The sequence below is a fragment of the Aulonocara sp. 'chitande type north' Nkhata Bay genome, linkage group LG23 (assembly GCF_057382095.1).
Source record: "Aulonocara sp. 'chitande type north' Nkhata Bay isolate Kocher_YH1m ecotype deep benthic linkage group LG23, A_spYH_male_GT1.1, whole genome shotgun sequence".
Taxonomy (NCBI): Eukaryota; Metazoa; Chordata; class Actinopteri; order Cichliformes; family Cichlidae; genus Aulonocara; species Aulonocara sp. 'chitande type north' Nkhata Bay.
The window spans coordinates 25,754,268-25,771,452 of record NC_141365.1 but is presented as its reverse complement, the minus strand read 5'-3'; the positions used below and the strand labels follow the sequence as shown (position 1 = coordinate 25,771,452).

At 39.4% G+C, this 17,185-nt stretch overlaps 1 protein-coding gene across 11 annotated transcripts in view; it reads left to right on the top strand.

The window, feature by feature from the left end:
* The first annotated feature begins 6,821 nt into the window (after nucleotides 1-6,821).
* inpp4ab (inositol polyphosphate-4-phosphatase type I Ab) overlaps nucleotides 6,822-17,185 on the top strand; it is a 77,494-nt gene continuing 67,130 nt past the window's right edge. For 10 of the 11 annotated variants that reach the window (XM_086284276.1, XM_086284275.1, XM_086284273.1 and 7 more), the window contains exon 1: nucleotides 6,822-6,948. The gene's annotated coding sequence lies outside the window, so the exon portion shown is untranslated. The remainder of the gene's footprint in view (nucleotides 6,949-17,185) is intronic. The other variant, XM_086284266.1, reaches the window with a different exon arrangement.

Genomic DNA, 17,185 nt, shown 5'->3' with positions numbered 1-17,185 from the left:
AATAAAATGACGCGATATATAATAAATCACTGTGCATTTGGACCTTTTTTATTTATTTATTTAACTGCAGAAACCGAACCAAAGAGCATGAAGGTTTTAATTCCTTAACAAAGGCGACCTCTGCTGGGCAAAAATAATAAATAGAGCCGGCACTCCATACATCCTTGATTTAAATCTATGGGAATTTATCTTTAAACATAACTGAAACCACATCACACATTTGTGTGGAACAAAATCAGTAGATCGAAAGCAATGTGGGCTGTAGCTCATCTTATGTATTAGACTGGTAATCTGTAAGAGCACGAGCTGTTCTGTGAGATTTTACAATTTACATTCACTGACCACTTTATCAGATGCTGGAAACATTCCTCAGAGATTTTGATCGATGTTGACATAACTGTACCACACACTGTGGATAAATATTATACAAGATAATCTGTATGTACATAGAGTTTTGGCCTTTTTAACAAACAGTTCACAGCTGTCAACAGAATTGAAAAAAGGGAACTTCAGATCCTTAAGTGTGAGAGGACAGCGAGGGTTCAGCTTTATTCCAGCTGTGTGAACTTCACATTTGAGAGACTGTGATGATTCGTTTCTCTTTGTGATTACAGGAGCTGCCCTCAGATTCAGACCTCAACACCACCCGGTGACAAAAATAAAATCATCCTGTGTGTTCACTCTTTATGCTAAGAAAGTTAAAGGCAAAAAGTTAAACTTGGTTGTTACCTCTGGGGAATCATCGTGTATTTAAGATGACTGGAACACCCCTGCACACTGCGCATCAGCGCGAAAGAGCGCGCTATATTGAGTTTTGAGGTTTGTGTAATTTGGCATGTTTTGAGGGTGTAGTTTTTTGTATGGTTTTGTGTAGTTGGTGTGCAGGAGAGTCATTTGTTTTTGTTTTGTGTGTCAAAACAATGAGGGCACTACTGAATGTCACAGTTGCTAACCACCAAAGGCAGATTGCATTTTTAGGTAAATGGTTGTGTACACACTTTGTCTGGGTCATTAACAAGCGTTCGAAGTCTTTTCATTAGTCTTTTTTCTTCTTAATATGTTTAAAACCTAGAAAATAAATTCAGTGGAACACCCCACCCAGTCAACACACACAAGTGGGGCCCAAATGTGGAGTAGCAGGGCTAATATTTGGGGCCCACTTGGGAAACCAGCTAATTTTGTCCTCTGTTTCCATGGTGGCCCAAAATGTGTTTGTCCAATTGGATTAATCAAATCAGGCCCAGCCAAAAGAACATGTGTGTGGCCCAGATGGGTAGAAGCATGTTTGATATTTCGGACCCACTTCGGTTACCCGCCTGGGACCCAGCTATTTTTGTCCTCAGTTTCCATGGTGGCCCCAAGTGTGTTTGTCCAGATGGGATTTTGGATAATACAGTAAGCTATAATTTAAATCACCTGTACAACAAAGACAGTTTATCTTTTTTATTTATACAGACTAATATGAAATTTTAACAGTATGCTTTTTTAATATAATACTTTTTTTGTTTATAACATATTAACTAATATGTCCAATGTATACACAAAAAAATAACAAATCAATGTGATACAGTTTAAAAGAAAAAGAAATGCAGCGAACCACAGCTTTTCACTCATTCACCGATCATTGGTCCTGGAAAAAAAATATTAGTGCCTTTTTTAACAAACAACATCAGATTTACGATACTACTTGAGTTGTTTTGGAGGTTGTGCTGATCAAGTTGTTTGACCCCCTACACTGAACTCACATGGCAACAGAAAAGCTATTTACAAAAGGATTAACCAAGTAGGCGCTCAAAAATCAAGTTAATGAGAAATATTTTACCTTATATCATCTGAATTGAAGACAACTGTTTAAAAGACAGTGTCTCAGTGATGGACAAAGCTTAGAACAGGCAAGTGGTTAACCAGTTTGTTGCATGGTGCAGAAACAATCACCTCATAATGAACACAAAAGAATGGATGATTGTGGATTTCAGGAGGAACAGGAGTAAACAAAGCACGGTTTATATGCTGAGAAAGGAGGGAGAAGTCTGGAAATGTAACAACGACTACATCAAACAAAAAGAGAACAGATTCTACTTCTTGAGGTGTGTGCCAGGTGGGCACCGAATATATAATAGGGCCATCAGATAAAGTTTGGGAACGACTACTTTAATGTCTACACCAAGATGCGGAATATCTTCTCCAAGTCTCTTGTGGAAATTTCAATCTGCTTTCCAGCCATTTGTTCGGGCAGCAGCATCAGAGTCAGTGAGTTTTAAGTCAGTTGTCAGTCAGTTGTAATTAATTTTACCTCCACAGTTTGTACAGTCTATCTAAACCTAGTCACTAAGGTATACCACTCTTGCACAAGTCACTGTGCCCTTGCCATGCGGGTTCCTCCTCTAGCTCTTGCACCAATAAACCTGCCTTTTCTGCCTCTTTTTTCTTCATCTGGCTGGTAAGAGCATTTTTTTCAAGCTGCCTGTAAAGCACGGATATTGACCACAAGAAAGTGAGACTATATTACTGAATCTAAAGACACAGCTGTCGTTGTCTTTTCCCTTTTAAACATGCTTATATTTATACTGTGACACTGCATAAAACCTTACATAAATGCAAAATCAGAGTATAAAAAAACTTAAGTGACTGATTAAATTGTTTGGCAGAACGACTACAGCTGTAGTGAGCATCTGTTATTCAAACATCAAGAAAATATCTTACAACTAATGAGCTTACCATATAGCACTTCAAAAACTTTAAGCCCTCAAAATTCTCGCTTTCCATGGCGCCCAACGAAATTATATTGCCTGAAAAGAGCACTTACAGTAATGAAGGGCATCATTCTTCTTGTGGTTTCATCAACAGTGCTCCCTCCAATCTCTGCCACAACAGCAACCTTAGAACAGACAAGGACATTAATTTTACTGACAGCAGTAGCTTCAGTCACACCTAAAAGAAAACAAGCAGAGCTACACAGTAATTAGACTTAATAATATTCATGCTATTTGACTGAGAGAGAGTTAAGTGTTTGCTGGGCATGTTCTCATTTAGACACACCCCTGTGTGTCAGTTATCTGTTTTGCAGAGAGAGCGATGCTGCTACCAAAGCAAAGTTATGAATACATTTGCGGATACCTTCCCCGGATTGTTGAGACTGAAATCAAGTGTGTAAGTAACTTTAAAAACTGATCTAACATTGTAGAGCAGCAATTTGGACTGGTCTCCATTTCAAGAGCTTTGCCACAGATTGACCATCAGCCCCAAACATCATCTCTGACTCCCGGTCCCGTGGATTATTCCTCACCCTCTGAGCCACATGCTGTACCATGGCACAAAATGCCAAGAGAAAAGACCAAACTCTAAGGAGAGAAGAGAACTTTTTCGTGTTATTATTGATGATGTCCTGTGTAAAGAAAATATATTATATAAGACATGCAGCCTGTACTGTGGAAGCCGGATTGCTCAGGGGTGTTTTATCATTTGTCATTGTGTTACAGTTTGACCGTGCTATTTTGCTTTGTTTTTTAATGTCAATTTTATGTCTAAGATGTTACGCGACAACGTGTTATTTTGTGTTAAAGTTCTTCTCATGTCGTGCTGCATAAATGTGTTTTAACTGAACATAGCGAGGAGATACCAGACTATCGGATCTTTAAGTCTGACGTAATTTGCTGTGTCTGGGCCCAAACTCTGCTGCAGGTCCATAAGTCAAACGATCACTGCGGCATCACTGAGAGTTTAAAAAAAACTGTCTAAATTCTTTCATCTGTAATAAAATTAAGGGTGTGGCTGCTCTACCAGGTGTAACAATTAAGATCAACATCCAGGCATCTATGAAAACAGAATTATGAAATTTTACGGAGTTAGAAGTTAGCAGGTGAGTTAGTTCACTAGTTTCCATCTGAATATAATGTACCATGTTCTGACTGACAGATTTCTGAAACAAATTAAAACATACAGCTCTGCTTCTGACATAAATGAAGACAGGAAAGTAAACAGCAGTGACGTATGTAGGGTTACTGAAGTTGGGCTAGCTGGTTTATAATAATGAGCTACGTGATCGCTAGCAACACAGCTATGTTAGCATAATATAACAGTGAATCTGGAGGACAAAGGCTAACTTCTTCGACTTGATAAAAGTTAGAGTTCCCGATGGTTAGGGACAAATACAGTCGCATGGCAGGATGCTGTAAATTGACCAAACTTCAGTTATGAGAACAACTGAGATAATCCATCCACAGTATATGAGGTTAGTCATTAATATACTGCTGCATGGGCTGGACTGTAGTTACATTGTAAGGGTTTAAAAGCTGAGCTTTAAAATGAATAGCGGTAATAAAAACCGAGAGAGGCCGACAGTGATTACTCACTGTTTTTAGGGGCTTGTTGAGATTAAATAGAACAAGATACAAACCATTAAGATATGTTAAAAACACAACAGCCAATTAAATGCAAAGTAGTTGGGGCCTGGAAGCAGGGTTCATCACATCATCACTTAAAGACTCTAATGCTTTTCTGGATGATGGCTTTCTCTTCACAGTTCTGTTCAAAACACGGTGACCTTTGGTCTATTTAATAAATGTTCATCCTGTTTGGCCTAAACGTTAAAGCGTCATTTCAGTTTTTTCGCTTTCTGTGATTGAGTTTGGTATCCCTGCTTTATGGAGCTCAAACCAAGGCAAATTTTAGGTGATTACACTGTCCCTTAAATTTATTTTTCATTTCTTTACTTATTTTGTGACACAAAACACCTCAGTGTTAAGTAAAATTATGAGTAGCAGATGATTTGACCTTTGACCTCTGGGAGTAGGTCCTTTCAGGGGCCAAATATCCATGCTAGCTACTGCTAAGACTAATATCATCATCCCTGAGGCAACAAACCAAGTTCTGTTGGTGGGAGGGACGAATGTATTGATTCACATATGAACAAGGAGCCCAAGCTCCCAAAAAGTAGGTTGAAATATTTTTTTGTCTGAAAATTTGAAATCATTGCCATAGAGAGTTAAAATAATTTAAGGATAAAATGAATTCAAATGATTTTCTGCGACTACAAAAATGACCTAAATAAGACAGAAGTACACATTCAATGTTTTTAGGTTTTTGTCTACAACAGGCATGAGTTTTCAATATTTGTTATGCACAAGGTTCAGCTGCCCCCATGAAGTGTCTTATTTCTATTGAGCTCCTATTTTGGATTTAGGAGACAGACACTCTTTCTACTTTTAAGATTAAGCTTAAAACTGAACTTTTTGATAGAGCATATACTAAGGGCTGAATCAGATATGTGTTTATACACCGCTCTGCATTTAATTAATAGTTATTGTTAATCTCTTCCACAGCGTGTCTTTTGTCCGGTCTTCCTCCCCTCACCCCCAACAGGTCGCAGCATATCGCCGCCCTTCCCGGAACCTGGTTCTGCCGGAGGTTTCTTCCTGTTAAAAGTGAGTTTTTCCTTCCCACTGTTGCCAAGTGCTTGCTCAAAGGGGGTAGTCTGATTGTTGAGGTTTTTTCTTTTTTATTGTAGGCTTTCTACCCTTCAATCTAAAGCGCCTTGAGGAAAATGTTGTGATTCGCCTCTGTATAAATGAAATTGAATTGAATTGAGTGGGTTCAGCAGTTTTTAATAAATAAATAAATAATTGTGACTGATATTGTAAGAAATACCCTGCATGTAACTCATGGTAAGAAGAGCAATATCGCCCCCTCCTGGTTCAACTAAACTCCCATGTTTTTGTCAGAGAGACCGAGTAGTTTATTACTGTTATTTAAAATTTTCCTTCTGTGTATTTAATAAATAATTATATAGAAGTCAGTAACACCTACTCATATTTATGAGCAGCATTCCACCAACTCATTACAAACGAGATCCCGTTAACTACTGCTAAGTGGTCTTGAGCAGTAGTTCCCCAGGAGAAGTTTTTTTTTCCTTTGCAATAATCCCTTCAATAAAAACACATATGCACTAACCTCATGCTTGCTGTTAACAATAGCCTAAAGACACAAAATCAAGTCAAGTTTTTTCCTGAAGTTGACATTTATTTATTTATTTTATAATTATATTGATTCTATTGATTGTTTGCCAAGCACTGAAGTCTCTGCTTAGACTGTTCTACTGGGATTACTAATTTAAAAATGAGGCAAAAGCACCAACGTTGTGTTCAAAAATGGCACAGTGAGCTACAACCTGTTGCTGTAGTAACTCTAACACGGTTATTTATTTATGCTTTTTTAAATACATACGTGTTCAGTTTTTTTTATAACTAATTATATAATTTTTTTTCTTGCAAAAATGTCACCTTAACACCCAAATACGTACATACGGAATTCAAAACTTTCTTATGATTACCCGTTTGGCTGGTAACATGGACCCAGTCTGATGTAAACTTATTGAATATTGCTGCTGAACTCTCAGCCATTGACTGTATATAAGTTATATAGAGATACAGTCTTTATTTTTTATTTTTTTTATTTTTTTGAAGGCTGCAGTCAAAGCAAATTATTGTAAAAACAAGACAAGTCAACTGTGGAAAAGTAACAAATCAGAAATCCTGTTAACAAATAATATTACAAATTGAAGAGCACTGATGAAGATAAGAGGAAGCATTTCAAGTTAGTCATTCTCTCGGTGAATACAAATCAAAATAAAATACGAGGAGATTAAAAAATACAAACATTAAAATAAATAGCTTTATTATTTCAACGTTTAACAGTTTCTTATTATTAAGGAAGATAATTTCTTAATTTTTGTCAGTCTGTATAAAAAAAATAGTAACGTAAATTGCGTAAAGGTCTGCGTGATGACGCTACCGGCGTGCTGTGCGGAGGGGGCGTGGCCGACGGCTTTGGCTGCTGCAGCCAGAAAGAAGCAGTGAAGGAAACAGTGCGGCAGTTTGAGGACGCTCTCCTGCTAACAGTTTGTGTTTCTGCTCGTTAATCGGATATTTAATCCCGCACGCAGCCGAGCCGGTAAGTAGAGTTTATTTACGGTAAACCTTAATTTAGGTGACGCCGTATTAAGATGTTTTTTGTCGGCTGTTTAGAGCTAATTTCTGCGGATTTTGTCAGTGTTTATAGTGCTGAGTGTAAGTTGGGAAACGGAAGCGTTGGTTTGGTTTCAGTGAAGAAGACAGTTCACAGATAAAACTTGTAACTGACGTCTAACGTCAGACGCAGAGGACATTAACTAAGACAGCACGGGGGGTATAAATGCGCTGAAGTGTTCAATGTTGTACTGACAGGACATATTAAGATGTGTAGGTGGTTTCTTGAGTGTGGCAGGCGGGTCAGAGCGCAGAAACGCTGCTGCCTCTATTACGTAACTTATTGAGGAAAACGATGCGTTTTCCTACAACCCCGTGCCTCTGTGTGTGTGACAGGAGTGTAAACATACACAGTGTCCTGCTATGACACCGCTGGGCGTGCTTACAGCAGTGATGCTGCGGCTCATGCACGCATCAACATGGCCATTTGTTCTCGCGTTACTGCGTGTGGATGCTGGCACATGTGGTCCGCGCACTTTACTGCAGTTTTTTTTCTGCTGGTTTTGAGTTTCAAGGTCAGCTGGACATCGATTTCTGAAGAGCTGATGATGCTCTAGAGGAGGAGGAGGAGGTGGTGGTGGTGGTCGTGGAGGGTGACCTGCCAGGAAATAAGGCCTTCAATGCGAGTGTGTATGAATGGATTTAAATTAGCTTCAATGCTGGTGCCAGATGATGAGCAAATAAGTCTTCCAGCTGGCTTTTGCATCTTTGATTTCAGGCATGTAAAGAGACCCCTAAAAGTTTAGTCTGGTTTATTAACAGTATATATATATAAACAAATTACAGTATATAGGTTATAATCACACATTTGTGTGGAACAGGTGTTACATTTAGGCAGTTTGAGTGTGTTTTACTTTGCTTTGGTGAAAGTATTACATCCTTCAGGTCTGTCTTAATTCTTCATGTTGTAGTGTCAATAAGGTGCTGGGAACACTCCTTAGAGATTTTGGTCAACGTTACATGATAACATTGCAGAGTTGCAGCACATTTATCGGCTCCACATCTATCAGAAGATGGTGCACTGTCCAGGGACCATGTCAAGGAATGGACATGGTCAGTAAATATACTCAGGTAGGCTGTGGTGTTTAAACGATGCTCAGTTGGTACTAAGGGGCCTAAAGTGTGTCAAGAAAATATCCCCTATACCATGACACCATCAGCAGCAGTCTGAACTGTTGATATGAAGCCATACAGATCCATGCTTTCATGTTGTTTACATCAAATTCTGACTCATCTTTCTAATCTTCTATTGTCCAGTTTTAGCGAGCCTGTGTGAACCATGGCCTCAGCTTCCTGTTGTTATCTGACCGGAGTGGCATACAGTGTGGTCTTCTACTGTTGAGATGCTCTTCTGCATACATTGATTGTAAAAAGTGCATATTTGAGTTACTGTTGCCTTCCTTTCAGGTCAAAGCAGTCTGGCCATTCCCTTGTTGGCCATTCTCTGTAAACCCTGATGATTGTGTGGGAAAATCCCAGCACATCAGCAGTTTCTGATTTACCCAGACAAGCTGCCATGCCACATTCAGTGTCACTTAAATCACCTTTCTTCCACATCCTGATGTGCAGTTGCCATGTGATTGGCTGGTTAAAATTTGTGTGTTAACGAGCAGTTGAACAGCTGTATCCGTCTGGTGAAGTGTTCGCTGAGTTTATATGTAATATTTTAGAAGTCAGGGAGGCTTTGAAACAGTGATTTTTTTTTAATGATTTCTTACAGTTTTTTGTTTACATCTTTGCCTGTGCAGCAGTTAAACCGAGTAATGGAGACAGTAACTAACAGAAAAAGAGGGAATTCTGATTATGACTCAGGATTGGCCACATTTGAGGGTTAACTTCCTCTAAATAAATCCAGTTTATGAGAAAGAAGAGCGGCAAATACACTTGCTTGCTGTTGATCGTTAATTACCTTCGAGTGAAGAGGCTTCGCATGTCAAGTTAAATAAATTTAGTCCCTGAATTTAGAAAGATGGCGTATTGATTCTGTCTGTATTGACAGATTGATGTGATTTGAAGCCATCTGGTCACTGCCCTCCTCTGTCTGTTATATTTGTGTGTGCGCGTGGTGACTCATCAAACTCTCCCACTCAGTGCCGAGCTGGGGGTCAGGCGGCAGCACGTTGATTCATCTTCATCCGCGTCTCCCTCTGCGCTCTCGTCATGTATACAGCGAGCACGTGTGCGGCGGTGGTCGTGGCAGATGTTCTCTGTTGTCTCATTACCCGTCTGTTTTAATACATGCAGGAGGAGAAGTATGTAGCTTACATAATGAGGAGGAGGAGGCCGGTTGGTAATGAGCTGTGTCATCCTCTTCATCAAAATACATCGCTCCATAAACCCTCGATGTTATCAGGTCATGTTAAACACAAAGATGGAAAGACAGTGGAGATGAGCTAGTAGATCCGCTGCCATCAGCATTTTGCTGGGATTCAGGACATAAGCAAAACTGAATAAAACCAAAGAGAAACGTTTCATCACATCTGCTAGTTCTGGTTTCATTTATTGAGATCAGCGACTAATGAGAAGTTACTACACCAATAACTAGACTGTGGGTATCTGCTGATACCAAGCACTGGTCTGATACAAGTGTAAAACTAATTTAAAGTTAAATTAATAATATCTACTTTGAGCAAAGTCTTGAGCCACCTCTCACTTCTTTATATTTTGCTTCCATGGAGCCAGACCTTTCTTTCATTTTTTAAGTGCTCTTGAACAATAGTTCTCCAGGCTTTCTGAAGGTTTTCAAAAGTTTTTTTTCCCTTTTTTTTTGTTAACCCATGTAACACTGACATATGAATCACTTGAGCACAAAAGGCTCCTTACTCAAGGGATGAACCAGTGTTGTGTCTGCACACAACAGACAGCTCAGCAAAGAATCAATTTTAAAATGTATCTTTAGGCACTTTTTTACTATCATCCCGCCACAGAAACACAACATTTGTTTCCATTTCTTTAGTTGAATCTATGAAAATTGCCAAAGATAAGTCCATGGAAAATTCCAAAAAACAAAATAGTATTTATTTTCACAAACATGTTGATTCCCAAAGAGATGTTACTTGAAATTTTTTGCATATCTCAGCATGGTGTGCAGTTTGTCCTTTTAAAAATCAGAGGAAATTGGACAATCGGAGGTCAAAGAAGTGGCAAGCCTAAAAAGAGAACTGTCTACAAGAGATGAACTGTATTTGAAAGTCACGTCTTTAACAGTGAGAAAAAAAAATCCAGCAATCCTGCTTTCAGCCAGTGGTGTCGGAGGTCTGTGTCTAAATTAATGAATTATGAACACAGTAAAGTACCATCATCTGGAAAGCACCTTGGCAGTGGCTTCATGTTCCAGCATGACAATGACAAACAAAATAAAGAAATGAGCGGTGACTCGAGACTTTTATACAGTACTGTGTAACGAGACGTTATCTCACAGAGGCACCAACAAATATTCTAAAGGTAATTTAAGGTTACATTTCAGTTTCCCGCAAAGATGTCTTCATGTCTGTTGCAGTTCCAACTGATCAACAGAAACTGAAAGACATGTAAAGCTTTCTTGCAGTAGAGTATACAAACCAAATGTTATTCACATTTAAATACCATGCATGCATGCATGCATACCATGCTTATGTGGCAATTGTACTGACCTTTAATCTCTGATATACAGTTGAACAGGTCTACCTGAAAGTCTGGTGAGTGTAATTTTAACCTGATACGTATCTTATTTTTACCATATCTTACTTCTGTTCAGGAAAAGAAAAGGAAATAATTTTAATTCCAGATTTGCAAGAGTTATTTAGTTTCTTCTACAAATATCTTTTGTGAACAGTTCTTTTTAAACCACAAAGAAAAGTTCTGGTAAGAAATTAACCATATTGTAGTAGACTTAGAGTTTAGATAAAGTCCTTACACGGTAGTGTCTTGCCCAAGGATACTTTAGCATGCAGACTGGCACCAGTCATCAGTTTAGCAGATGACCTGTTCTACCGCCTAGCTACAGCTACCCGAGCAAACTTAATAAAATAAATAGTTAGTAAAATACAAGGAGACCAGTTCAGATTGATTAAGAGGAATTTGAAAAGTTCTGCTTCAAGCTAGTGTAAAATTGTAATGACGAGTTGGCTATAAAATAGTTTAGATGCTTTGATTTGACCATGTCTGCACTGGTTTTTCAGATGGAAACTGAAAACGAGTGTCACTTGAAACCGGTTCCAAATTTTTCCAAAGAATGAGACTTTTATGTGCTTTTATCAGCTTTATTAATCCATGCAGGTTCTGGCTCATTATATTTTCTGTAACTTATTTCAGTTGAGGTGAAGCCAACAGCAACATGCTGAAACATGAATGAAAACGATCGTCATGCAAATATTTTTTCACCTCCTCCATTTTAAATGTGGGAGAAGGATTTCAGATAATAAAGCAGTTGTATCAACACTGAAAATGTGCGTGGGTATACTTGTTTCCTCATGTAAAACCAGGTTAAGAATCAATAAAGGGACTCGATAAAGAAACACATCAGTAAGCCAATTCGATAATGACTTTGCTATCAATAAAGCCTCTGTCAAATAGAGTAGGAAAAATGTATTCCCGCCACTACAGCTATTATAATATGCAGTTTTGAATGTCCGAATTTGTTGCTTAGTCCTCTGTGATCTAAGTCTTCACCATTGCTTACCCCAGTGGTGTCCAAACCCAGGCATCAAGGGCCGGTGTCCTGCAGGTTCTAGATGTGTCCTTGATCTATCACAGCTGATTTAAATGGCTAAATTATTTCCTCAACATGTCTTGAAGTTCTGCAGAGGCCTGGTAATGAAGTAATCATTTGATTCAGGTGTGTAGACCACTATTATCCTTCTATCAGAACACAAAATATTGATTTATTTGATTGTTCTCTTGAGTCTCTTTCAGGGAACAAAGAAAAATAATCCTTTGAACTTGCGCACCAAAAACATTTTCTCCAAATTAAGTAAGTAAAGTAAGTTTGGAGTTTCTTTTCAGATCCTTTCTAGCTTCTGTCCCTTTAAAAGCCATCTGTTTTCTCATTGGCTGCCCCTCATAAACAGATGGCTTGAATTGCAGGTGGGTGGAGCCAAGATGTCAGCTCTCAGTGACATCAAACAGAGCCTAATGTAAGAAAAGAAAGCATTTGACACTGAGCGCAGAGCAGTCTGAAGCCTGGGGAATGACTGACCTTTACACGTGGTGATCTCATTATGCTTTTAATATGAGAATCCACCATTGTAACCACACAGGCTTATATTTGACACCATTTTGGAGAGGTGCAGTTTGGGTATGATGGGACACCTCTTGAGGAGATGTTGTTGCTTTTTCTGGCAGAGAAGGTATTAACTGGCTCAGATATTTGGGAAGCAGCGAGCTGGAGACAAATGTTTGCAGACAGGCAGGGAAAATAGGAGGATGCAAACCTTGAGGAATGATATACTGATTTCTCCCTGCAAGACAAATAAGAAATTTATTTAGAATTTCTTTTAAATTTTGATTTGCCCTACTGCTTGTCAGTGCGGTCTAGTCTTTGTGAACTATGTTTGCAGATGACATCGTTATCCATAGTGGGTGTGTAAAGGAGGAGGAGGAGGAGAGTCCAGAGTCGCAATGAGGGTGCTACACCAGAAGCCGCCTTCTGATCGCTTTAGTTGCTAGCAACCAGTTGGCGTGATGAGTCCTTCCTTTCACTGAATGTTTAAGAAACTAAAGCCCTGAGTGTTGATTTTAGAAAGTTCTCTTTTCTTGCTCATCACCCACTTTTATTAAAACTGCTGATATTGGGATTGTGGAGAGTTATAAGTAAGTAGGTAAAATGTATTTATATAGTGCTTTTCACAGCTAAAAATCACAAAGTGCTTTACAACACAAGAAATGGAAATATAAAACAATGTAAAACAATAAAAACAACATAAGAGGAAATTAATCAAATGCTTTTCTAAATAAAAATTTCTTCAGCTGTTTTTTAAAAGGATCAATGGAGTCCGTGCAGCATAGAGACAGTGGAAGAGAATACCACAACTGTGGTGCCACTGCCTGAAAGGCTCGATCACCACGAGTTCTAAAACGAGTGCACGGTACCACCTGCTGAAACCAAATTCATCTTCTCGAGCTTTAAAGTCATTAGATCAGAGATTGCAACATGGCAAATTGAACCTCATTCAGATCTGGCGTTTGGAATTATTTTGGTTTTCATGTGACGTATGACCCTGAAGGTAAGCGCTCATGGACTAAAGTAAAACAGTATGTTGGATGTGCCGTGCAATGCTCAATTACATGGGTGGGAGCTAGCGTGTTAGCGCAGTTAGCTCGTTAACGTGTTGGCTGTCTAGCCCCATGCACGGGGCTATCAGGGGTAGCTCGTTAACGGAGATTTGCCGTGTTGTGGCGTTAAGGTCATTTTAACGAGGTTAACCTGAAAGCACTAGTGGGAACACAACGAATATGACTGCACATTTACACCAATATCATCCTAGTGCAAAGACAAAAACAACAAGCATGCATGCTACAAACTTTACCCGAGTCATTTAGAGAGCCGTTAGCACAGGATTCGCCTTATGGAGACCTGATATGTTTAATATGCTGCTGAGAATATAGCCCAGAAGAAGCGGATAGTATAGCTTTTATTTTGGAAAGAGACATTTCTCTGTAATAAACTCTCTTTTCCAAAGATGAGTGATTCCTCAATAAGATACAGGGCTCGCAAAATCACTAGCCCGACGTCCCGGGGCTAGCGATTTTTCCAGTCGGGCTACCAAAATCTATCTCTGCCCTGCCCGTCGGCCTATCGTAGGAAGGAAAAATATATGTCAATGCTTTTGCATTCTTTCGGAAATGTAGCTGGGTAATTATGTCATTGGCATCGGTGAGCCACTGTCAATATGTGACATATTGAAATCGCGTTTGAATTTGCGCTTGTTTTTTTGCTTTCACTTTGCAATCGCGCGAACTGTGTATAGAGAGCGACAGCACTGATCTGTGAGTGATGATAATTTGTGCACCAATTCCTCTGACATCGTCTTATTAATCGTTAGCTTACTACGCAAACATGACAAGTGAAATCTCCCGCAGCTTAAACATGTGAGAGGTTGATCGCGCAGAGAATCGCTGAGCTTATGTGAGTGCGTGTGTAAAAGCAGCAGGATTTATTTCAGTTCTGCTGAGCCAAATAAGACAGGTCAGGGTGAAGAAGTGACAGCCAAAGAAAAGCTTACCACAAAACGGAAAAGTTATGACAAATCAGACTATAAGGCAAAAAGAAAGTGCAGCTTTATGGTTTCATGGACAAAATAATTTCTGTGGCTGCGATATGATGAGCTAAATAACCAGGGCTGCACATAAGTGGTCCACAGGTGCGCATTCGCTGTCAAAATAAAAAACACGCACAAGGGTTAGGGTTAAATTTAAAAACTGTACTTTTGAGTTAAAATATATATTCATAATTTTAATAAATGACAAATTAAAAAGGCATGAACATTTTATTTTGTATCGAAAAAATATCGAACCGTGACACCAAAGTATCGAACCGAACCGTGAATTTTGTGTATTGTTGCACCCCTAGTCATTACAAACATACTTAGTAAGTAGATAAAGGGTCGTGATTGAGAAAAGGATGAAGAATAGTTAGCAAAAAACAAAAGGTGGTTTCAAAACTCCCTGATGTTTGTGCCCACATGATGAATTTAATGGCAGTTCAGTCTCTGAATTCATGTTAAAATCTTATTTTAAGCCACAATTAGAGCACAAGCCAACTTAAAAAGACTGAGTTTTGACAACTTTTAAGGACAAAGAAAAAACATGGATTTGCTGCTTTTTAGTAATGACAAATGCCACCATCCTGGTGTTGTAGTGCTGTCAAATGTGCCAAATATCACATTTGATTTTGTGTATTGTATTTTTTAGATGGGTTTTTAAAAGACAGAATTGATCTTGAGTCTCACTTTGTGAACAAAGCACAGCAGAATGGCCCTTAATAGATTTGTTGACCTGTCCCTTTCCCCAAAGAGCCAGTCTACAGCAGAATTTGGGAATGGTGTATCGAATGCCAACTTAATATAAAATAGTTCACAGTATGTAAAATCTCACCACTAGATCTCAGTTGATTGGAGATTGCAGTCGACTGAGTTGTTTTCTTTCCACTCCGAGTTTAAGTTCATAATCTATGGTGGTCAGTGTAGGACTAACAACTCTGGCTGCCGCAGCTTACCATGTGAGTTCACATCTATGTACTTCGGAGGAGGCTGTAAAACTTTGTGGAAGGAGTCTAATACAAGTTTATGGATAGATATAATGAGAAAGAGACGATGATGATAATATACAAGTACAAATTTAAATGGTCATATATAGTTGGAAGGAGCTACTTGTTTCTTTCCAGAGAACCTTAAAAAGAGACTGGATGGGTCACGTGCAGGACATGCTTAAAAAGTCAAATTTGTTTTGATGTCTTTGTCACAATTTATAAAAGTCATGGCTGCCTGCTGACGCCTTTCAACAGGCATTACCACAGTGGCTGCAGATTGGCAGGTGTTAGATACACACCCAGTGTTTGTAGTATTTTGCAGCATTGCTGTATTAAACAATAGTTAGGTCATTTCCTTTTGAAGCGGCGGAGCTTGCAGATGTTTTAAGAGCCCTGTGTTGTGTTTGTTGGCTTAAGGCTTCTGTTCTTCAGCAGCAAGTCTTCAGTGATTACTTCCTTTATGGTGCAGGAACCAGTGCTTACAGTTTCCATCAAAGAGAGACTCGCAAGTTGACACTGCCAGCTCGCTTCTGCTTTCATTGTCTTCTAGTCTTCCAAAGCTGAAGACACTTCTTTTCTGCATCTTTTTGTGTTGCAGCATAATCCTGAGCAGAAAAGACCTCCGCGGCTTCACTGGTTCACGTTTGAAAGCCCTACAGTATTCAGTAACCCTTTGTGTGTTTATTTAATGTCCGGAACTGTACTCGTCTTACGTTTATGCTGGAAAAGCCATCATCAGGTATTGTTTGAATCGTGGCTGTTAAGGAAATATCCCTGACAAGTCAGTATCCAATGTGTCTAAACAGAGGTTTTCACCTGTCAACATGTGACTGCCAACTTTCTCTTCACTGGTGAACTGAGTGGTTTGTGTGCTGTTTTACTTCTGTGGTTGTTTCATTTCATTAAAGAGCTGTGTGATGGTTGGTTTAAACAAGTCAGGCTTCACTATATTTAATCCTATGTCTACAAACCCAACCTTTATGTTCTAAAAAGGTCTAAAAGACCTTCAGGAGATATTTGTTAGTCAGAATCTGAAGTGTAGGAAGACTAGTATATCAGCTCTTAAGTGTCATCAGGGGGCCAGACTTAGAGCTGCTGCTGCTGTGGGCCAGATTGTTTAAAGACACTTCCTGAAACAGCAGAAGGAAGTGGGTGCTGGCTCAAGCCAGAAGCAGTTTCACACTACAAAACACAGAGTGAGGCTTTGACTCTCCTTTCATACTCAACATCCCTCTCTGTCAGCTCATATATTCCAGGACGTTTTCAGCAAATATCAGAAACGTGATTAACAGATGTACACGTCAGCTTGTTGTTGTTGTCTGGGTTTCTTTGGCTCGTAGGGCTGAGGAGAAGTCGTGGCATTTGCAGCTTTTTCGAGCCAGAGTTGAGCTCGATTGAAGTGAGAAATGGATGGTGAGGGTGATGAGGCTGAGAGGGAGGGGGAGAAAGTGGGTGTACTCTGAGGTCGTGGGCAATGCTCATTTTCATGTGAAAGGGCTACAGCTGCTCTGTCGCTCTGAAGAAATTATTCATGCTTTATTCTAATGCCGATCCCAGAGGACACACACACACACACACACACACACACACACACACACACACACACACAGAGGGGTAACTGTTATCGGCTCATGGGTGCAAATGTTGACGACTGATCTGCTGCTACTGCTGCTGCTGCGTCATTTTTATTTTCCAGCTTTGCTTCAGTGGTTGAAAATGAACAGCAAGAGCAACTGCTAACCCAACCCTGACTGTGGGTTCATTTAAGAGTTCCGTATGTGAGAGGGACACATCGCAGATCAGCTCTAAAACCCTGACCTTCTGCTGCCATTTTTCAGATTGTAATATGTGCCTGGAACATCGTCCTCACTGACCCCAGATCAGATTACTTCCTCTTTCCTGTTTTCCCATCAGCAGACTGTGAGTAGGCAACAAA